The sequence below is a fragment of the Saccopteryx leptura genome, chromosome 1 (genome assembly GCF_036850995.1).
Source record: "Saccopteryx leptura isolate mSacLep1 chromosome 1, mSacLep1_pri_phased_curated, whole genome shotgun sequence".
Taxonomy (NCBI): domain Eukaryota; kingdom Metazoa; phylum Chordata; class Mammalia; order Chiroptera; family Emballonuridae; genus Saccopteryx; species Saccopteryx leptura.
Genome location: NC_089503.1, coordinates 266,976,555 through 266,999,794, shown reverse-complemented (window position 1 = coordinate 266,999,794; position 23,240 = coordinate 266,976,555). Strand labels below are relative to the sequence as shown.

Here is a 23,240-nt window from a genome sequence, read left to right as displayed (position 1 = left end):
TCTCTGTGATTCCTGGACTTGGGTGTCTTTTTCCTTCACCAGTTTAGGGAAGTTCTTGGTCATTTTTTTTCTTCAACTAGGTTTTTGATCACTTGCTCTCTCTTTTTCTTCTTCTGGTACCCTTACGATGTAGATGTTGGTATGCTTCATGGTATCCCAAAGATCCCTTAAACCATCCTCATTTTTTGAAATTCTTTTTTCTTTTTGATCTTCTAATTGGGTATTTTTTTCTAACCTTGTCTTCCAAATCATTGATTTTTATCTTCTGCTTCATCCAACCTACTGTTTATTTCTTCCAGTGTATTCTTCATTTCTTACTGGCCCTTTTCTGTGATTTCTATGTCCTTTTTCATGTTATTGACCCATTTGTATGTGCAATAAACCCTCATGTTGGCTGACTGTAAGACTCAACCCCAACCATGGTGTGTGAGCTTCTATGCAGATGCCAATCATTTAAAGCAAAATTTGCCACAATGGAATCTGATGCCTGCTGAGATTTCCCTTTGAATATTCTGCTTGTGAAGCTTGTTTGATCCTGCTCTGGTGTTTTCTTAAGCTAGCGACTTGAGTGTGTTCGGTTTCTGGTACAGGACAGTGTAAGATGCTGCCTGTGACTGGCCCTGGGCAACCTGTTTGGAGCTACAAACGATCCACAGTTAGTGGCTGCCTCTGCTGGGCTTGGGTGTATGTGGGTAGGACCAAGCTGTGCACCATGGTCAGCTTTTACCATCACCAGGCCCACAGGCAAGTCAACAAATGTCCCAACATATCCTGAGATCCACCTCCACCTGCCTCTGCCTTCTTGATGGCTGCCTGTTAGGCTCAGTCACTGAAAATCCTCTAGCTGTACTCTTCATCTGGGCATGAGCTCCAGAGTATGGGGCAAGAGGAAGTCCACAGTGTGGGGCTACTGCTCTTCCCCAGGCTGATGCTGCAAGAAGGGGAAAGCTCCACCCAAGGAAAATGCTGTCTGCAGTGTGGGAGAGTGACTCAGCACAGAGATCCTGGCAGCTGTCTCTTCAGAGCCACAAACCCCAGACTCTCCTCATGCAACTTTAATCCACTCCACTCTCCCTCCCCTGGCGCCCAAGGTGAGTAATTGCAAATGAAATTTTGTGTATTGGCCCTTTAAGAAGGCACCTGTATCTCTAGCAGACTTCTGTCTCTCCCCGGCAGACAGAAACCCTGTTGCTTTTCACAGCCAGATGTTGTGTTGGCTCTGGTGTTCTGGGTTGGGGAGCCCACCCTGAGGGTTAGGCCCCATGATTCTCAGGGGGAACCTTCCCACAACTGAGATATCCCTCTGGAACCTCAGCCACTGTCCTGCCCAGTGAGAGAGGAGCCAGCCCTTTTCACTTCTCGGTCCTTCTACCAGTCTCAGGGTGGCTTCTTCTGTACCTTAGTTATAAGACTTCTTTTCAGCTTGTCTATAATTGATTATTTGGAATGATTTTTCTATAAATTAGTTATAATTCTAGTTTGGTCCTGGGAGAAGGTGAATGTAGCTTCCACCAACTCTGCTGTCATCTTGGATCTCCTGAGAGTGTAAATTTCTTAAAGCAAAGCAAAATCAACAAAAACTCTTTGGGCAATATGCATGAAAAACTATAACATTGTACACATCTTTGAGTGACTAATTTCACAACTGAAATTTACCAAACTGTAATGCGAGGTGCTAAAGTTATGAGTATAAGAATGTTTATCACAGAGCTATGTATGACTATGAAATGTTCCAAATAAGATAAATAACCAATTATAACAGATTGACTACATAATGTGTGGATATGATGGAATATGCATCAACCATCAAAAATTATGATCTATTAAGAATACTTCATTATATAGAAAATATTCTAAGTATATTAAATGGAGGAAAGCAAATTAGAGGATGGCATTGTTCCAAACTTAGCAACCCCCCCCCCCCACAAAACCTGAAGTAATATATGCCAATATACTAAAAGATATATTTCTGAAGGGAGTTTAGAAGTAATTTTAATTTTACCTTTGTGATTCTCTGCACTTTACAAATTTTCTACAATTAATACATACGTATTTTGTAATCAAAAATACGTAATAAATGTTACTTTTATAAATTACATCAGAGCAATGGAAATATAAATGTATTTTCTGCTTCTACCAATGTATTCACATTTAAATATATTCAGGGAAATGTAGTATCAGGAAGCATTAATAATTTATATATAGTGAGCCTGGAGAAATATAAACATTTCACTTGGCTTCTATTTTTACTGTCTATTTCTACTAAATGTCACAGGAGATCTACCTGGAACCAACAACCACAGACTCCAAGCCATGGATCAATTAGCCCAAACTCTGATAGTCATCAATATTTCTTGGTTTCTCATTTTCTCTTGAACTGAAATGTCCTTCAGTGTTGGTACATTCATTATAGTTATTAAGAACTTGCTGAAGAGTATATATGTAAAAGCAACTTGAAAACAGTTACTCTCAAGTATTTTATCTATTTATTCTTTCTTGCCTTTTATTATTCATTCATGTCTATTCTCTCCTTTCATTTTATTATTATTTATTAAGCATTTATCACATGTTTCAAGGTGATGTGAAAATAAAGAAAACCTTATTTTAAATGGAGTGGGGAAGCCCTTAATGGGTAGCTCTCACACCCCACTGCTGGTCACCTTTCAAAAGACCTCAACAGGTCTTAGCATCTTAGCTTGCTTCACTACCCCAGTAGGAGAAAGATTTTTCTCCTTGCCCAGCAACAACCCAGCAAATGAAAAACCAGGATGACACCCAACTCTCATTCCCCTCCAATGGACTTTTGTTCAAAACCACCCTTTCAACTCCCTCCTTTGTTTTCTGGATTTGCCTATGATTTTGCTGTAGTTAGCTTGTGCCAAATTGTAATTCTCTGCCATACCCGAATAAACTCATTCTGCTGGTAAACAATGGGCTGCTTCATTGTTTAAGCATGACCATAGGCTAGGTGCTTGGAAAGATTGAAAACATAAATGAAACACAATCTCTACCCTCTTAAAGCTTGAAGTCTCATAGGTGTAATAAAACATATATGCGCTAGCTACATCACGAGCATGAGGAATGTTATATGATCGTTGCATATAACAAGATTGATATGTCCTCAGAGGTAGAAGTCTTTCTGTCCGGGGTAATTGGAGAAACAATTCTAATGATGTAAAGTGTTATTTGAGTGGATTCTTAAAGTGTGGATGGGCTTTTGAAAAAGGAGTGCATTCCAGATGAAAGGAGTGGCCCCGTAGGCGGGACTTCTGATGCACGCCCAGGAGACAAAAAGCAGATGTTTGGTAGGAGGGAAGGATCTGAGATCATTTCAGAAAACTAAGTAGTGGCCAGATTGTGGGGGATCTTAAATTCCAGGATAGAGTGTTTGATATGGATTTGGTCGACAGTGAGCAACCACAGAAAGCTTTTGAACAAGAAAGTCGTGTTATGATCAAGCTGAATTGTAGAAAGTTCACTCTGGTGTCAGGATCCAGTTAGAACCTCAAACTCAACATGCTTTCAAATTGCACGCAGTTCTTTTTCTTTTTTTCTTCCTCTTTTTCACGTTCTCTTCTTTCTCTATCCCCTATCTCAGTTAACAACCATCATCTCTGCAGTTACCCAAATAATAATTAGGGGTCATCCTTGCACTTACCACATTAATCACCCCTAACAGCAAATAAATCACTAAATTTCATACCCATTTACATGTTAAATACTATGTTAGGCACTGTGCTAGGCTCTGGAGATACAAGGGTAAATAAAGTTCAGACTTTGCTTTAAATGAGTTGGGCTTCAAGGCCTGGCGTATTGATCTAAAATCAGTTGAAATAGTAGGACTAGCGTTCTGCAATTAAGGCAGGGTGTGAAGATGGAGATTTATATTTCCAAATAGACATGACAGTTGAATTCATAGGATTAATGTGAGGCTACCTTTGAAATTAACACAGAGAAAAAGGAGTAGCTGACCAAGAACTAACTTTATTTAGCAAGCAAGAGAAAGAAGACTTATAAAGGGGTCATAGATGAATTAACTGAAGAAACAGAACCAAGTTTGTGCAGTGTCAGAAGGAAAGAAAAGTTTCAAGAAAACAGAAGAAAGCAATAGTGTGAAATATTCCAAAAATGTTCAAGGGGAATAAGAAAAAATAGAAGTCCACTTGATATGCTATTAGGAGGACATTGACTGCCGTCCACTGAGAGAGCAGCTTCTACAGACTAGCAGCTGCAGAAGCCGCTCCAGAGGGGACAGAATGATGACTGCAAAGGAGAAGAACCACATGTCTGTAAAGTTGGTGGTGTTGTTTTCTAATACAACTTTTTAAAAATTATGTTTTTCTATGAATTTAGGATTCATTAGATATTCCCAAAGCTACAACTGTAATTCTTTTTAAGAGAAGCTTCTTTCTTTTGGACCAGGGCTGCTGTGGGACAAGGCCTTTAAGATTCTCAGAAGTCCTGCCTGCTTGGCCTGTGGTGGCACAGTGGAGAGAGTGCCCCCCCCATTACACCAATTTAGGATTTGTTTGTTTGTTTGTTTCTCTCTACAACTTTTTTTTTTTTTTTTAGTTTTCAGTAAGGAGGTCTTATACCCGCTTCAATAAATACATTCCTAAGTATTTTATGTTGTTTTTCATACCATTGGATGTGATTTTTAAAATATTTATCTTCCAGTTGTTTATTACTAGTGTATAAAAAAGATCATTTTTGTCCATTGTATTTATGTCCTGACAATGTGCTAAACTCACTTATTAATTATATTCATTTTCATGTAGTTTTCTTAACATTTTCTATACATATCAGCTTATTTTCTTCATAGGCACATAACTATAGTTTTATTTCTTCCTTTCTAATATGCATGCTGTTTATTCTTATTTCAAGTCTTAATGCACTGGCTAGGACCTCCAAAACAACCTTGAATAGAAATGATGAGATCGTGTATCCTGACTCTGTTTCCAATCTGAGAGGGAAAAGCCTTCTATACAACATCAAGTATAATGGCAGCTATAGGCTTTTCAGAGATTTCATGGATGTATTATATCAGGTTGAGGAAATTTCTTTCCCTTCTAGTTTTCTGAGAATATCATGAGTGGGTACTTTTTTTGCATTAATTGTGATTCTGCCATAATTTTCTCCTATATCTTGGTAATGTGGTAAGTTGTACATCAACAAACTTTAAGAGCTGAACCAAGTAACATTCTTGAGATGATTCCCAACTATCTCATACTGCCTTATCATTTTTATATGTTGATGGATTTGATTTGCTAACTTTTTTTTTTTGGAGAAAGAGAGTGAGAGAGAGAGGAGAGAGTGGGGGTGGGGGGACAGACTGGGACAGACAAACAAGAAGGAAGAGAGATGAGAAGCATCAATTTTTTGTTGTGGCTCCTTAGTTGTTCATTGATTGCTTTCTCATATGTGCCTTGACTGGGGGGGCTCCAGCAGAGTGAGTGACCCCTTGCTCAAACCAACCACCTTGGACTCTAGCCAGTGACTTTGGGCTTCAAACCAGTGACCTTTGGGCTCAAACCAGTGACCTCATGCTCAAGCTGGTGAGCCCATGATCTATCCGGATGGGCCCATGCTTAAGCCAGAAACTTTGGGGTTTAGAACCTGGGTCCTCAGCATCCCAGCACGATGCTCTATCCACTGTACCACTGCCTGGTCAGCTGATTTGCTAACATTTTTAAAAGGATTTGTCCATTTATGTTCATGGGGCATATTGGTTTGCAATTTTCTTCTGTCTTGTTTGAATTCAATATTTGGATCATTCTGAATTCAATAAATGAATTGAGGATTATTGTATCCTTTCTTTCTGGAAAGAGCTTGGGGTAGGATTAATATTGTTTTTCTCAAATATAAATAGAATTTTCCAATGAAATAATCTGTTCCTACATGTTTTTATGTGGAAATTTCTGGTTCTAAGGGATTTGTTCATTTCACCTAAGCCATCACAGTTGTGACACACAGTTCTATGGAGCAGCTTTTATCATCCAATCACAGGTTCTTTATAAATATGAAAGCAGAACAAAGGCTACTGGTGGCTGGGGGAAGGAAGGACTCTAAATTTTGCTTAAGATATCAGTTATATATCAAGTTTTTGAAATTTAGAATTTAGCTCCTTCCAAGTTAATCAATCAGTTCATCAGGAGCAAAGATGTTTTGACTTTTCAAATTCTTGTTTGGAGTCCTTCCCAGGGCCCTTCAGTGGGCATTCTTTGGGCTCCAAACTTTCTTACCGTATCTCTTATTTCTTGTCTAGCAGAATCTGAAGTGGTAACATAAAACCCAAGGAAAGTAACCAGTTTTTAATATCCAAACCACTAAGTCTAAATCTGGGTTTGCAAGCCTCCAAGGCTTCATAAAAGGGGAGGATAACGTCATCTTAGGCCTTACCTCAAACCACGAGACATTTAAATTTTGATTTATGATTTAGGCTGGACCGGCATAAGCTATCAAGAAGCCTCATGTTCCGTTACTATTTGTTTTAATATAAAGTAAAAGGACTAAACTTGTTCAGTTCCTTTCTGTATGGTTAATGGAATTGATTAAGGAGTTGGCAGAGGTAGTGAGAGGTCAAAGGAATAGACCAGAACAACCTGTGTTGCCTTCTCAGATTTGCCATCAACTGACCAAATGATCACAGCCAGGGTCCTCTTACTCTCTGGGAGTCCCACCTTCAGCTCCGTTCAGAAGGAGACTCTGCCCAGACTCTGCATTTGAGCGCCTCATTCTGGCCCTCTCCCTATGCAGGAGCTCATGGGGCCCAAGGGACAGGGCCACCTGGAATCCCTAGGCCTGCCCTCTAGATGTCTCTGCATGGGAACTTGGAATTCCTTGCCCATTAGCTCCTAGGCCACTTTCAGTGCTTGTATAGGATTCTGTTCCAAGACTGATCTCCCAAGTGTTGACTGGGCCATAAGTGTACTTACCATTTTCCCAACCATTGACCAAAGGGCAACTGTTTGCAGAGCATGTGAATGGAGCTCAGCCATGTAGTTATAGTAGTTCTATGTCTGCATGAGTGTCAGTTGAGTGTCTCAAAGACCAGACATACCTGATGGGAAGTAAAAAGATTAAAGAGGAAAGCTGAAGACTAAGTCCTCCTGGGCTGCCAAGAAATCCCTGAATTTAAGTGCAATCTGGCCTTCCAGGTCCTGATGAAAGTATATTTGTTAAGGTATGAAGCATATTTTATTTAACATTTTTAAAGCTTAAGGTATAAATTTAAAATATTTAGACATATCTGGGCCACCATTATATTCTTGTTTGAGCCCCCACAAACGTCTGCAAAACACTTCCTTTTCCTTGGTTATAAACATGCTGATTATAACCAACAATGAGTGTTTAATGGTCTTTAAAAACCTCAAGAACCACAAACTATTTTTATTTCTCTCCTTTTAAGTTTCAAGTGGTTGCAGATAGCAATCTAGAACTCATTCAGGTTACAAGTAAGTCATTCATTCAAAAAATATATATGTAATTTATATTAAATTATAAAATCTCTAAAGTAGAAGTCTATTTTCAGAAAATCAACACTAATCAAGCTGTTATTCATTTTTATATCCACATTGCATACTATTTTTCTATGCCCATGCTGCCACAAGATCACAAGTAATTTTAGTTTTCACTTACACAACAAAAATCTGTTAGGTTTCCATAATGGGATATGTTATTTGTATGTTATAGCTATATACAACTAACTATAAAACTCTGATTAGAAAAGTTACAGAAAGGTGTCTGTAAAGTTGTGGAAGATGAATATGAAAGTCCTCAGTTAAAAACTGCCAAGAAGAAGAGGCTCACTAAATCTCAAGACTGGAGGAAAACATGAAGACTATCTAATGCCCACACTAGCAAAATAAATGAAAATAGACCCAGGCATATCACCACAAAATTTCAGAACATTCAGGGAAAGAGAACATCTGAAAAAGAAAAACGAGGAATATACTAAGAAGCATAACAACCCTGGACATTTGAACAGTAATACTGGAACAGTGCCATAAAAATTATAAGGAAAATTTACTTTCAACTTAAATTCCACACCTGCTCAAACTATTAAGCTAGTATAAAGGTAGACTAAATATGTTTTCAGACATATAAGTTCTCAAAATATACACATTTGCAAGAATGTTACTAGAGAAGGTGCTCTGTTTTAAAAAGGGAATAAACCAATGAAGATGTAGACACGGGTTTCCAGACAGAGAATTAACTATGAGAGGTAAAAAAAATCCCCAGAATGATGACAAAGGTTGTACTAGGATGGCATAAGACAGTAGGCTTAGCAATCCCCAAGTCCATTTTGAAAGATCAGATGGTTTCTTCAGTGATGGCTTTTTTTTCTTTTCCAAGTGAGAAGAGGGAAGATAGAGAGATAGACTCCTGCATATGCTCCAACCAACCAGAATCCACTTGGCAACTGCCATTTGAGGCTGATGCTTTGGCTATCTGGGGTCATGCTTGCAACCAAGCTATTTTTAGTGCCTGAGGTCTAGGCTCCACAGAGCCATCCTCAGTGCCTGGGGCCAATGTGCTTGAATCAATTGAGCCATGGTTGCAGAAGGGGAAGAGAGAGAGAGAGAGAGAGAGAAAGAGAAGGGAGAATGGGAAGAGTGGAGAAGCAGATGGTAGCTTCTTCTGTGTGCCCTGACCAGGAATTGAGCCCGAGACATCCACACAACAGGCTGACACTCTACCCTTGAACCAACAGCCAAGGCCAGTGATGTCTTCAAGAAGATAAAATTGGTAAAAATACATAATGCATTAATATATATGAGGAGGGATTTGAGGATGCATTAGTAATAAGACCATAGAAAATGTAGCAGATAAACAAAACAATTATTAAATCTAGGGCAAACAAATACCTGTGCAAGGGAAAAAAGTATAGTACTCTGTGTCTCAGCTGTAAAGAGAATGTATTCATATTAATTTAAACACTGATGACAGATTCAACCAAAGTAATATTCTGGTACATTTATATTGAGAGAATATAAATATGAATACTGTGCACAATTTGCTGGTGGTAGGGATAAAAATTGTCTCAATCCTCATTTTCTACAATTGCTAGGGTGATATACTGCCTAAAACCAAAAAAAAAAAAAAAAAAAAAAAACCCTCAAGAAATGGCACTATGAGATTATTTAGATATACAGAGCTAAATGACTTACAAAAATTTAAATTTGAAAGTCATTGCCTCTGGGGCACAGGACACCAGTGATAACAGGGAGAAAGGGAGTGATACCATATTACCTAATAAACCCTACAGACGTAGTTGACCATTTAAAGTATGTGCATGCATAACTCTGAAAAAAAATTACACTTACTATTTAAATCTGGATTTTAAAAGCTCTTTTATGGGAAAACATAAGTGAATCAGTTGTACCAGATGATTGTCAAAATATTTCAATAGGTATAAGATTTTATATTGTAAAATATACTTTTGTAAATCCAATCTAATAAAATTCTACCACCTCTCTGTGTGGTAGGTAATCATTTTCCTCATTTTATAGATGAAGAAACTCAGGTGTAGGGAGGTAAAGCGCCTTGCCAAAGCCTACATGACAGGGGTGTGGCTGAAGTGAGATGTGAATGCAGGTCTGCTAACCCAAGGTCCTTCTCCTGGGCCATAGCTGTTTCCTACAGCAGCTCCTGGAGCCAGAATGCTCTGTGATTGCAAGGCTGCCTTCCAGGACATTGGTGTAAATGCAGTTAGTGGCATTACAGGTGGGAAGGACTTGAGAGACAATCTACCTCAGCTTCCTTATTAAACATACAAGCAATATGAGACTCATGAAAGACTTTTCAGACCACTAAAATACAAAGTGTATAAAGAGGAATTTGATTAGTGGAAAAGTACTGCCTATATTCTCTGGAGTTGCTTAGGTCCAGAAGTCTTTGTGCCATTTTGACAAGGGGAGACATTTTTATTCTATAGATGAGTAAACTGAGGCACATAGAAAGTACATTGTCTGTTTCTACAGAGAAATGGTCTCTTCTCTTGAGCAATTACGTCTAGTCCATTTCCTTGAGGTAGGGTCTTAATGGATTATATAATGTCAATGGAAGTAAATTATTTCTCCATAAATCAGGTCCCTTTGTTCATTTTGAACATGGCTATCATGGAATCCTTCCATGATACTCAATTCAATTCCATTTTTGGAAAAAGCAAGCCCAGTGAAAGGAGAATCTTAGCACATTTTACAGTTTCTTTCATTATCAAAGTAGCCTCATAGACTCTTGTTTTCCAAGGATTTAAAGCCTGGTGACCCGACAGCTTTCAACTCAGAAATGACCATGTATAAGTCCAGCAAAGCTCCCCCTCCCCCACAGCATGGACTGAGGGAAACTTATTCTGCTGGCAGTGTACCCAACGCTGCAAGTAAGTAAGGCTGTTTTTAGGTCGATTAAATCTGTGTTACATAAAATCACATGGGGGACAAGAGGGCTGGGAATGTCAGTTATTGATTACATCGTGGTTACACCTAGAGAAAGGCTCTCCTGGCTGAACTCGATTAAAAATCGTTTCCAAACCTAAGTTTCCACAGCATCACATCATTTTCCATTATTTTCATTAACTTTCTCTCTTCCCCAGCCCCCACCTCTTTGAGCTTACAGACTCGGGCTTCTGCTAAAGATGTTCCAGTTGTGCATGCTTCTCAGGTTGTACATTATTTTGTTGAAAGACAGCCTGACCCTGGGATGTGCTAAAGCACCATCGGCAAAAGTAAAGAATGCTTCCTTTGTCAAGGTAAGTAGAGAATTAGAGCTGAGAATTCTGACACCTGGTTTGCTCGCATCATCATGAAGTGACCTCCTCAGTACAAGTGCATTTTCCAGGGGTCAAAACCTATCTGTATTTCTGACTTTACCTAAATTACTTAGCCTCTCAAAACCTCCATTTTTTTCAACTCTGAGATGGAGATAATAATGTTTGTCTCAGCCATTGTTGTGCATATTAAATGAGAGGATGCATTTTTATGCCCTGACCTCTGGTTCCAATCACACTGTCACTTCATTTCTTCCCATTGATTTGCAGTGGGGGAGGAAAAGAGGGCAGGGAGATGAGGAAGACAAAGAGAGACAAAGAGAGAGAGAGAGACATCACCTCATTGTCCCACTCAGTTGTTCCACTCAGTTGTGCCCTCATTGATTGCTTCTCGTACATGCCCTGACGAGGGACGAGGGATGTACCAGCGACCTCAGGTGTGCCGGAACAATGCTTTATCCTGAGCTACCTGACCAGGGCTGTGACTACATTTTGAATGTTAGTTCACTTCTTCCTGAAAGTGTCAAAACTCTAAAAGAAAAACAAAGGCATATTTCTTACTTCCCTGATTTATCAGTAAACATATAATGTTGACACCTTAGCCATGGGCTGTCTTCATTTGCTGGTAAAACAATATCTTATATCCAGTATAGAACATTTCACTCAATTACTTAGATAAGCTCAGTAAAATACTTAGACACCAAAATGAGACAAAAATTAAATTACCATACCCTCAGGGTGTTAATTTTATGCAGAGAATATATGAAACTAAGAAAAATTTTTAAAAATAAAAAATTTAATTATGGATTCAGTTATATTGTGAACCAAATAAGGGTATGTTCATAGCAATGGTTTATCTCTGTCACCATAAGATACAAAATCATGGAGAGGATTCACATTGAAATCCTGGCTCTTCTACTCACTAGTTGTGTACTCAGATTGCCAGTTTGATTACCTGGTCAGGACACATACAGGAGCAACTCAATGTTTCTGTCTCTCCCTCCCTGCCTCGCTTCAGCCACACCCCTGTCATGTAGGCTTTGGCAAGGCGCTTTACCTCCCTACACCTGAGTTTCTTCATCTATAAAATGAGGAAAATAATTACCTACCACACAGAGAGGTGGTAGAATTTTATTAGATTGGATTTACAAAAGCATATTTTACAATATAAAATCTTATACCTATTGAAATATTTTGACAACCATCTGGTACAGCTGATTCATTTATGTTTTCTCATAAAAGAGCTTTTAAAATCCAGATTTAAATAGTAAGTGTAATTTTTTTTCAGAGTTATGCATGCACATCACATACTTTAAATGGTCAACTATGTCTGTAGAGTTTATTAGGTAATGTAGTATCACTCCCTCTCTCCCTGTTATCACTGGTGTCCTGTGCCCCAGAGGCAATGACTTTCAACTTTAAATTTTTGTAAGTCATTTACTCTGAGTAAATACTCAGAGCCTTAGTATCCTTATAAGATGTATTTTACCATCTTTATGGGGCAAGCACCTGGTTCGTACTAAGTCAACAAATAGTAGCATTTATTCTTTATCAATAATAAAATTAATCGTGGCCTTAGACAATTAGCTTAGTTGGTTAAGAGTGTTGTCCTGAACTGACAAGGTTATGGGTTCAATCCTTGGTCAGGACACTCAAGGGGAGCAACCAAGAAATGCACGAATGAGTAGAACAACAAATGAATGCTTCTCTTCCCCTTCCACTCTCTCTCTTTTCCTCTCTCTGTCTCTAAAAAAAAAAAAAAAAAAAGAAAGAAAGAAAGAAAGAAAAAAAAATATCCCTGGTAAGATAACTCAATTGGTTGGAGTGTTGTCCCAAGCACAGAGATTGCCAGTTTGATTCCCTGGTCAGTTCACATACAGGAGCAGTTCAATGTTTCTGTCTCTCCCTCCCTGCCTCACTCTCTCTAAAAAACAGAACAGAAAATGAATTACCATAACACAGGTGGGATTCTTATTTTGCTCATCAAAATTAAAATAAAAACAGGTCTTGGCCGATTGGCTCAGCGGTAGAGCATAGGCTTGGCGTGTGGAAGTCCCAGATTCGATTCCCATTCAGGGCACACAAGAGAAGCACTTATCTGCTTCTCCACCCTTCCCCCTCTCCTTCCTCTCTGTCTCTCTCTTCCCCTCCCAAGGCCAAGGCTCCACTGGAACAAAGTTGGGCCGGGTGCTTAGGACAGCTCCATGGCCTCCACCTCAGGCACTAGAATGGCTCCAGCTGCAACAGAACAAGACCCCAGATGGACAGAGCATTGCCCCCGGGGGGGCATGCAAGGTGAATACTGGTCAGGGGGCACATGCGGGAATCTGTCTGACTGCCTCCCCACTTCTAACTTTGGAAAAATACAAAAAATATAAATAAATAAATAAATAAATAACAATTCAATTGTTTCTGCTCCTTTCAAAAGCAGATGTTTGTTCAAATTGATTTATACTAGTAAAAATGATATTAATTCCACTGATATTTTCCTCCAATAGTTTCCATTATTTACTTGTATTGATCATTCATGATTATCAGGTTCACACTATTGGATAGAAAAGAGGCACTAGCATTTATTATCTATTCTATACCAGGCATTGTGCTAATTGCTCTAGCATATATCAATTATGCTATTTATTCCTACTAAGAACCAAATAAGGGAAGAATGAGGCTTCCCATTTTGTAAACACCTGTGGAAACTGAGACTTGCAGAAGTGAATTAAATGCAGTGCCAATGGTGAGCGCAAAGCTTGGATTAAAATCAGGGTGTGCCAAATTTCCAAGACCACACCCTCCATTTCATCAGAGATGGTGTTCCTTGGGGATTACAAAGGATGGGAAGCAATCTCCATGCTAAGAGCATTTTTTCTTCAGAGTCCAGTGAGAAGCAAAGAATCTCTGTTTATAGTCTAGTGTCAGTAATATTTCTCCCAATTTATTCATTCTTTTCCATTTAGCATTTTCCAAATCCTTAAAAAATGAATAAAGATAAAAAAAATGTTCTTCCAGTTGAGTGTGGCAAGTGAATTCATCAAAATGCACCAATATTCCCTGATTACAATGGGATATTCTAAAACTCTTTTGTTTTACATACTACCTGAAGATATCACCTTCCATAGTTTGTGGTTCTCTCTCTCATTGCTCTTTTTTTTTACTGGTTGCTTTAAGGTTTTTAGTTATATATTTTTATTTTTTTTCAATTACACTTTACATTCGACATTCTTTTGTATTAGTTTCAGGTGTACAGCATAGTGGTTAGATAATCATATACTTCACGAAGTGTTTCCCCTGATTTTACCAGTAACCACCAGGCACCATGCATGATTATCACAATAATATTGATTATATTCCCAATGCTGTACTTTGTATCCCAGGTCTATTTTGTGACTACCAATGTGTAGTTTCTTATTCCTTCATCTTATTTTACCAGGTCCCCTAACCCCCCTCTCCTCTGGCAACCATCAGTCTGCTTTCAGTGCCTATGGGTCTGTTTTTATTTTGTTCATTTATTTTGTTCTTTTGATTTCATACAAGTGAAAGCATATGGTACTTATCTTTCTCTCTCTGACTTATTTCAATCAGCATAATACCCTCTAGGTCCATCCATGTTGTCACAAACAGTAAGATCTTATTTATTTTTATGACCAAGGAATATTCATTGCAGCGTTATATACAATAGCCAAGATATGAAAGCAATCCAAATGCTTATCAATAGATGACTGGATGAAAAAGTAGTGGTCCATTTCTTTTTTCTTATTCAAATGGTTCTCTGTGATTAAGAGATGTACTCACTTGTAAAGAGAGAAAATCAAAAGTAATATTTTCTATAAAAACATTTCTTTTTTTATAAGTATAAATTTTTATTAATTTTAATGGGGTGACATCAATAAATCTGGGTACATATATTCAAAGAAAACATGTCCAGGTTATCTTGTCATTCAATTATGTTGCATACCCATCACCCAAAGTCAGATTGTCCTCTGTCACCTTCTATCTAGTTTTCTTTGTGCCCCTCCCCCTCTCCCTCCCCCTCTTCCTCCTCCCCACTCCCCGTAACCACCACACTCTTGTCCATGTCTCTTAGTCTCATTTTATGTCCCACCAATGTATGGAATCATGCAGTTCTTGGTTTTTTCTGATTTACTAATTTCACTCCTTATAATGTTATCAAGATCCCACCATTTTGTTGTAAATGATCCGATGTCATCCTTTCTTATGGCTGAGTAGTATACCATAGTGTCTATGTGCCACATATTCTTTATCCAGTCTTCTATTTTTTTTTACAGTGATTAAGCCTTTAAGCAAACTCTTGGCCAATACAGCAAGAATCCATAAAAGAGTAGTGTCCTTAACATGTTCACCAAGTCCAAGTTGGCACCAACACCATTTCAAATCCCTGCAAATGCAACCCAACCCCAGTTCAGTCTGTTAGGAGCTGTCACAAGAAGCAGGAGTCCAGGAAAAGTCCACACCCAGGAAAAAGTCTGCATGGCACTGGAATTGTTGTCACAATTCTATACTTTGCAGCTCACGTCCAAGTCCCAATGAACGTTGCTTCTAGCTGGTAATGATTCAGGTAGACTGGAAAAGCCATCTGCAGCATGTGTGGAGATGGAGCTTCTGCTCTCCTCTGCCTGGAGAGATGAGACCAAGTTGCTTTTCCCTGGAGCTCTGCGACTGTGGCATGGTAAAGAGAACCTTGGGATACACTAAGCTGGGTGGCAAAGGTAAATTCATAATAGAAGTTGGCAAAAGGGCGAAAGAGAGCTCTAAATTAGGAGAAGGTCCCAGCCTGAAATATGAGTGGGGCATTGAGGTAGGAGGAATAAAAAAAAACACTATATATTAAACAAAGCAGCAGAAAATAGGACTATCAACACCAACAACAGAGATCTTCAAGGGAAGAATAAAAAACCTGACTATTCAAGCAAGACATAGTTAAGTGGCCTTTGTGCAAGTGAGATCAGTTTAACTGCTTCTTGGAAGAAATACCCTAGGCTCGTCCACAGTGTTGTAGATGGGGCCAATGGCCCAGGGCACCTTAAGCCTTCAGTGGCAAACTCCAGCATTCTGGGCAAGGTTAGGTCATAGGTGGCTGGAGCAGGGCTGGAAGAGACTGAACCCTCTCTTAGAGGAGCGAGGGGGAAGCCTACCTTCCAGTGTCCCTTTTCCTCACAGTAAAGGCATGTAAGTCTGGCAGGCTTTAGCTCAATGACTTTCTTATTCACTATTGAAGCAGGACTCAGATGAAGTCCTATGGGACGCCTTTGGGGCATTGGAGCCTTTAAGGGTGTATCCTAAAAGCTGGTAGTTCACCTGATCTCTATTGGGTTTTTCTGCCTCTTGATACCTTAAAAGCCATGCTCAGAACATCTCACTGAGGGGTTTGAGGATACCCAATTGCTTATATAAACCTTTTCCGTATATCTGGAGCTATTTGGAAAAAGACAAAACAGTGTTATTAGCTGGATCAAATAAAAGAAGGTAGAAGTTTGCAGGAGAAAAAGATTTGGCATCTCCTGTTCATCAGCATTCAAAAGAAATTTAAAAAATTTTAAGTCAAAAGCATGATATGGTAGACCTGTAGGAGTTCCAGGATATGACTCCCCCCTTTTAAATTTTTTTAAATTGACCTTAAAATATTTGCTGGGTACACTTTAATAATACCTTGACTTTAACGATTGTAAGAAATACTCATAATTCGAAAGGTTTGACAAAATACAGTAAATGCTTTTGCTACATATGCAAGAGTATTGTCAGTTTAACCAGTTTAAGAAATCCAATAATAGAAAAATGCATACAAACAATGAGCTTTAACATGCTTAGCAGCCTCTCCTGTTCTGACAGAGGTTACTATAAATCCAGAATAAGTATCCACTGTAACATGGACATAGGACTGTTTGCCAAATGAAGGTATATGAGTAACATCCATTTGCCAAAGTTGTCCTGGTAGGAGTCCTTGAGGGTTAACTCCAAATGAAGGGACAGATTGTAGTATAGGAACCCTTGGACAGGATTTACCAATCTGCTGTGCTGCTTCCCGAGAAAGTTGAAACTGTTTACACAGGGCTGCAGCATTCTGGTGATGAATAGTATGAGACTGAATTGCTCGATCTGTCATGGTTGCTCCCAATAATTTTCTTTTGGGTAGCTTGATCAACAAGGGCATTCCCTTGTGCTAAAGCTCCAGGGAGCATGGAGTGAGCTTGAGTATGTCCTATAAAACATGGAGCTCTATGTTGACATACAAGTCTTTGAAGAAGGAGGAACTGCTGAAATAGTTCATCCGCAGTTGTCCCTAAGACAGCAGTCTTTATAGTGGAAACAACATAAGTAAATATTTGCTGTCTGTATATAGATTAAAGGAGGAATATGGCGAATACTGAAAAGCCATGACAATGGCATATAATTCTAGTCTTTGAGCTAATTTTAAGTTGACTGTTTCAGTATAAAGTTGTCCATTGATTTGCAAAAGTGATTTGTCATTTAGTGGAAGTTTCCCAGAGCCATTGTTGTTGATCCTTTGAAAAAAGGAACAACAATAATTTTAAGGCTCAAAACCTATAAACTGTAAGGGTCATCCATGCCCCTTAATAATCCAGGTGGTGACAAGATCAAAATATGGAAGTGTATTCCATGGGTTATTTGATGACTCAATGTGCCCAAGCTGTAGCTGCTCTTGTACCAATTGAGCAGCTGCCCTAAGTTTCTCCTGAGAAAGGGGCCATTGGTCTACTCATACAGGATTATCTGATTTCCAAGTAATTGGGTCTGCACAATGCATTATTGGGGTAGCAGGAGCTACCAAGGCCCCTATGATAAATTTTGATATCTTAATCCACACCTTCTGGTATTGGGTGCCACTTCTATGGGAGTGAGAATTCCTCTCTCTTCTTTCCCTAGTCCCTTAGTGGGCAAAAATCCCCAATCAAGCATCTGAGTACTGACTAAACGATTAGCATTGACAAGCAACACTCCCATATTTTTCAAAACATCTCTACCCCACAAATTAACTGGCCATCCAGGGAGCACATAAGGCTTAAAATTCCAGAATGACCTTCTTAATCTTCCCAATGTAAAAAACTAGAACTTTGTTGAGGGGATTTACTCTACCCTATACCTTGTAATTCTGTGGCTGCTGCATGAGTGGGCCAGGAAGGAGGCCAATGTAGCTTAGCAATAACAGATACATCAGCTCCAGTATCTAAAAGTCCTTTAAATTTATGCTCATGTATTGTTAGTTCCATTTCAGGGCATTCCTGACCTATTTTTTAAATCCAATTGGCAAAATCAGAGTAGACAAATCACCAATTTTCTTGAGGCCGCTTTTGCAGGATGTGGCCTGAGAAGCAAAATTAGCATCCTTATACTATTCTTCTAACTGCCTGAATTAACCTTGAGACAAATTCTTTTTTATTTGATTAATTTTAATGGGGTGACATTGATAAATCAGGGTACATATGTTCAGAGAAAACATCTCTAGGTTATTTTGACATTTGATTATGCTGCATTCCCATCACCCAAAGTCCAATTGTCTTCTGTCACCTTCTAACTGGTTTTCTTTGTGCCCCTCCCCTCTGCCAACCCCCTCCATCTCCTCCCCCCACCCTGTTACCCCCACACTCTTGTCCATGTCTCTGAGTCTCATTTTTATGTCCCACCTAGTATGGAATCATATAGTTTTAGTTTTTTCTGATTTACTTATTTCACTCAGTATAATGTTATCGAAGTCCCTCCATGTTGTTGTAAATGATACAATGTCATCATTTCTTATGGCTGAGTAGTATTCTATAGTATATATGTACCAAAGCTTTTTAATCCACTCGTCCTCTGACGGACACTTGGGCTGTTTCCAGATCTTTGCTATTGTAAACAATGCTGCCATAAACATGGGGGTGCATTTCTTCTTTTCAAACAGTGTTATGGTGTTCTTGGGGTATATTCCTAACAGTGGTATAGCTGGGTCAAAAGGCAGTTCGATTTTTCATTTCTTGGGGAATCTCCATACTGTTTTTCACAGTGGCTGCACCAGTCTGCATTCCCACCAGCAGTGCAGGAGGGTTCCCTTTTCTCCACTTCCTCGGCAGCACTTATTCTGTGTTGTTTTGTTGATGAGAGCCATTCTGACTGGTGTGAGGTGATATCTCATTGTGGATTTAATTTGAATGTCTGTAATGATTAGTGATGTTGAGCATTTTTTCATATCCTATTGGCCATCTGTATGTCCTCTTTGGAAAAGTGTCTATTCATTTCTTTTGCCCATTTTTTGATTGGATTTTTTGTCTTCGTGGTATTGAGTTTTACAAGTTCTTTATAAATTTTGGTTATTAACCCCTTATCAGATGTACTGTCAAATATGTTCTCCCCTTGTGTAGTTTGTCTTTTTATTCTGTTCTTATTGACTTTAGCTATGCAGAATCTTTTCAGTTGATAAAGTCCCATTTGTTTATCCTGTCTTTTATTTCACTTGCCTCTGGAGACAAATCGGCAAATATATTGCTGCGAGAGATGTCAGAGAGCTTATTGCCTATGTTTTCTTCTAAGATGCTTATGGTTTTACAGCTTACATTTAAGTCTTTTATCCATTTTGAGTTTATTTTTGTGGATGGTGTAAGTTGGTGGTCTAGTTTCATTTTTTTGCAGGTTGCTGTCCAATTTTCCCAACACCATTTGCTGAAGAAGCTGTCTTTACTCCAATGTATGCTCTTACCTCCTTTGTCAAATATCAGTTGTCCATAAAAGTGTGGGTATATTTCTGGGTTCTCAGTTCTGTTCCATTGATCTATATGCTTGTTCTTATGCCAGTACCAGGCTGTTTTGAGTACAATGGCCTTATAGTATAACTTGATATCTGGAAGTGTGATACCTCCCACTTTATTCTTCCTTTTCAAGATTGCTGAGGCTATTTGTGTTCTCTTTTGGTTCCATATAAATTTTTGGAATATGTGTTCTATATCTTTGAAGTAAGTCATTGGTATTTTAATCTGTATTGCATTGAATTTATAAATAGCTTTGGGTAATATAGACATTTTAATGATGTTTATTCTTCTTAACCATGAGCTGGGTATTTGCTTCCACTTGTTTGTATCTTCCTGATTTATTTTATCAATGTTTTTATAATTTTCCGAGTACAAGTCTTTAATCTCCCTGGTTAAATTTATTCCTAGACACTTTATTTTTTTTGTTTGCAATGGTAAAGGAAATTGCTTCCTTAATTTCTCTTTCTGATAGTTCATTGTCAGTATATAAAAATGCCTCTGTGGACAAGAGTGTGGTGGTTACCAGGGGTGGGGGGAGGGAGGACAGGGGGAGAGTTAGGGGGAGGGGGAGGGGCACAGAGAACTAGATAGAGGGTGGCGAAGGACAATCTGACTTTGGGCGAGGGGTATGCAACATAATTTAATGACAAAATAACCTAGACATGTTTTCTTTGAATATATGTACCCTGATTTATTAATGTCATCCCATTACCATTAATAAAAATTTATTAAAAAAAAAAATGCCTCTGATTCTGAGTATTAATTTTAAATCCTGCCACCTTGCTGAATTAATTTATAAGGTCTAGTAGTTTTTTGGCAGTGACTTTAGGGTTTTCTATATACAATTTCATATCATCTGCAAATAGTGATAGTTTTACATCTTCTTTTCCAATTTGGATGCTTTTTATTTCTTTTTCTTGTCTGATTGCTGTGGCTAGGACTTCCAGAACTATGTTGAATAAGAGTGGTGAAAGGGGGCACCCTGTCTTGTTCCTGATCTTAAGGGGATTGCTTATAATTTTTTGCCCATTGAGTATGATGTTGGCTGTGGGTTTGTCATAGATGGCCTTTATCATCTTGAGGTGTGTTCCCTGTATTCCCACTTTGCTGAGATTTTGATCATGAATGGGTGCTGGATTTTATCAAATGCTTAATTTGCATCTATTGAAATTATTATGTGGTTTTTTGTCCTTCCTTTTGTTTATGTGATGAATCACATTGATTGATTTGTGAATATTGTACCAGCCTTGCCTCCCAAAAATAAATCCCACTTGATCATGGTGTATGATTTTTTTCATATATTGCTGGATCTGGTTTGCTAATATTTTGTTGAGGATTTTAGCATCTAAATTCATCAGTGATATTGGCCTATAATTTTCTTTCTTTGTGTTGTCTTTGCCTGGCTTTGGAATCAGAATTATACTTGCCTCATAAAAGGAGCATGGAAGTCTTTCTTCCTCTTGAATTTTTTGATATAGCTTAAGAAAAATAGAAGTTAGTTCTTGAATATTTGGTAGAATTAACTTGTGAAGCCATCAGGCCCAGGACTTCTTTTTTTTTGGGGGGGGGGGGGTTGATAACTGTTTCAATCTCATTTGTTTTAATGGGTCTGTTTAGGTTTTCTGATTCTTCCAGATTAATTTTTGGAAGATTATATGTTTCAAGGAATTTGCCCATTTCATCTAGGTTGACTAGTTTTTTGGCATACAGTTCTTCATAGTATTTTCTTACAATATTTGTATTTCTGTTGTGTCAGTTGTTATTTCTCCACTCTCATTTCTTTTTTTTTTTTTTAATTATTTTTTATTTTTTATAATAAATTTTTATTAATGGTAATGGGATGACATTAATAAATCAGGGTACATATATTCAAAGAAAACATGTCTAGGTTATTTTGTCATTAAATTATGTTGCAAACCCCTCGCCCAAAGTCAGACTGTCCTCCGCCACCCTCTATCTAGTTCTCTGTGCCCCTCCCCCTCCCCCTAACTCTCTCCCTCCCTCCCTCCCATGGCCTCCCTCCCCCCACCCTTGGTAACCACCACACTCTTGTCCATGTCTCTTAGTCTCATTTTTATGTTCCACCAATGTATGGAACCATGTAGTTTTTGTTTTTTTCTGATTTACTTATTTCACTCCTTATAATGTTATCAAGATCCCAATGATCTGATGTCATCATTTCTTATGGCTGAGTAGTATTCCATAGTGTATATGTGCCACATCTTCTTTATCCAGTCTTCTATTGAAGGGCTTTTTGGTTGTTTCCATGTCTTGGCCACTGTGAACAGTGCTGCAATGAACATGGGGCTACATGTGTCTTCACGTATCAATGTTTCTGAGGTTTTGGGGTATATACCCAGTAGAGGGATTGCTGGGTCATAAGATAGTTCTATTTTCAGTTTTTTGAGGAACCACCATACTTTCCTCCATAATGGTTGTACTACTTTACAGTCCCACCAACAGTGAATGAGGGTTCCTTTTTCTCCACAGCCTCTCCAACATTTGCTATTACCCGTCTTCTTGATAATAGCTAATCTAACAGGAGTGAGGTGGTATCTCATTGTAGTTTTGATTTGCATTTCTCTAATAACTAATGAAGCTGAGCATCTTTTCATATATCTGTTGGCCATTTGTATCTCTTCCTGGGAGAAGTGTCTGTTCATGTCCTCTTCCCATTTTTTTTATTGGATTGTTTGTTTGTTTGTTGTTGAGTTTTATGAGTTCTTTGTAAATTTTGGATATTAGGCCCTTATCTGAGCTGTTGTTTGAAAATATCATTTCCCATTTAGTTGGCTGTCTGTTTATTTGGATATCAGTTTCTCTTGCTGAGCAAAAACTTTTTATTCTGATGTAGTCCCATTCATTTATCTTTGCCTTTACTTCTCTTGCCATTGGAGTCAAGTTCATAAAATGTTCTTTAAAACCCAGGTCCATGATTTTAGTACCTATGTCTTCTTCTATGTACTTTATTGTTTCAGGTCTTATATTTAGGTCTTTGATCCATTTTGAATTAATTTTAGTACACGGGGACAGGCTGTAGTCGAGTTTCATTCTTTTGCATGTGGCTTTCCAGTTTTCCCAGCACCATTTGTTGAAGAGGCTTTCTTTTCTCCATTGTGTGTTGTTGGCCCCTTTGTCAAAGATTATTTGACCATATATATGTGGTTTTATTTCTGGGCTTTCTATTCTGTTCCATTGGTCTGAGTGTCTATTTTTCTGCCAATACCATGCTGTTTTGATTATCGTGGCCCTATAATATAGTTTAAAGTCAGGTATTGTAATGTCCCCAGCTTCATTCTTTTTCCTTAGGATTGTTTTGGCTATTCGGGGTTTTTTATAGTTCCATATAAATCTGATGATTTTTTGTTCCATTTCTTTAAAAAATCTCATAGGGATTTTGATGGGATTTGCATTAAATTTGTATATTGCTTTGGGTAATATGGCCATTTTGATTATATTTATTCTTCCTATCCAAGAACAAGGAATATTTTTCCATCTCATTGTATCTTTTTCGATTTCTCTTAACAATGCTTTGTAATTTTCATTATATAGGTCCTTTACGTTCTTTGTTATGTTTATTCCTAGGTATTTTATTTTTTTTTGTTGCAATCGTGAAGGGGATTATTTTTTTGAGTTCGTTTTCTAATATTTCATTGTTGGCATATAGAAAGGCTATGGACTTTTGTATGTTAATTTTGTATCCTGCGACCTTA

At 38.3% G+C, this 23,240-nt stretch overlaps 1 long non-coding RNA gene across 1 annotated transcript in view; it reads left to right on the top strand.

The window, feature by feature from the left end:
• Window positions 1–994: 994 nt before the first annotated feature.
• The window catches only part of LOC136389290 (uncharacterized), a 51,415-nt gene continuing 29,169 nt past the window's right edge, over window positions 995–23,240 (top strand). Inside the window, exons 1-2 of the long non-coding RNA XR_010748292.1 lie at window positions 995–1,091; window positions 10,595–10,750. This is a non-coding gene — a long non-coding RNA (uncharacterized lncRNA). The remainder of the gene's footprint in view (window positions 1,092–10,594; window positions 10,751–23,240) is intronic.